This window comes from Buceros rhinoceros, unplaced genomic scaffold, assembly GCF_000710305.1.
Source record: "Buceros rhinoceros silvestris isolate BGI_N320 unplaced genomic scaffold, ASM71030v1 scaffold22907, whole genome shotgun sequence".
Classification (NCBI taxonomy): Eukaryota; Metazoa; Chordata; class Aves; order Bucerotiformes; family Bucerotidae; genus Buceros; species Buceros rhinoceros.
Genome location: NW_010424272.1, coordinates 3,030 through 3,760, shown reverse-complemented (window position 1 = coordinate 3,760; position 731 = coordinate 3,030). Strand labels below are relative to the sequence as shown.

The window sequence follows — 731 nt, the reverse complement described above, 5'->3', positions numbered from 1 at the left end:
CCCTGTCGAGGTATTCCAAGGCAAAAACTGAACAGGCAGCAAAGGCCTGTAACGCTGTTTTTAAAAAATGATTAACCAGTAGCGTAATTACCGTTTCAGAACTCATTTCCTACGTAAGTCGGGTGCTTTGCCAAAGAACATGACACGTTTGACATTGCCTCCGCTGCTAGTACAGATAAATGCTGTTCTGTTTTCCCAGCAATATCAGTTTTGAGAGCTTTTAAGAAAACACACAAAAGGCAATGAAAATCCTTTATCTGCCATGTGAGGGGGCAAAACAAAAAAAATACAATAGGGAAACATCTTCATGGAGGAGAAATAGTCCAGCCTAGTAAATTATACTGAACACCCACTGTATATAGCAGTCAAGGTCCACTTAGCAGACATACACAAACACGCAGCGGTCTGAAAAGGCTTTAGAAGTCTTGTAATAATAAAGAGTCTCATTCTTGCTTGTCCTCCCAGGTTTTGTGACAAAACAATGAACTTTTTGTATTCTCTGGCTCAGTTGGAAGAGGGTCAGAAATGGGAAAATATTTTCAGAGGAGGGGTGTGGGGAGAGAAGCAAATGCCAAAGTGCAGCAGCTCAGCCCGTGGATGATGGCGGTGGTCAACTCGCCTTTTAATGAAGAGCTGGTGGTGTAGAAGACTGAGTCAAGGTTATTATGGAAATGCAACGCACGGTGCAAAGAAACCACCCAAGTGGCTGCAGAGCCTGGTGTGAAACCCTC

The 731-nt window shown here is 43.5% G+C and overlaps 1 protein-coding gene across 1 annotated transcript in view; it reads left to right on the top strand.

Moving 5' to 3' along the window:
• Positions 1-731, top strand: part of LOC104497488 (cysteine/serine-rich nuclear protein 3-like) — a gene marked incomplete at its 3' end in the record, with an annotated part of 3,651 nt that overhangs the window by 608 nt on the left and 2,312 nt on the right. The window lies entirely within an intron of this gene.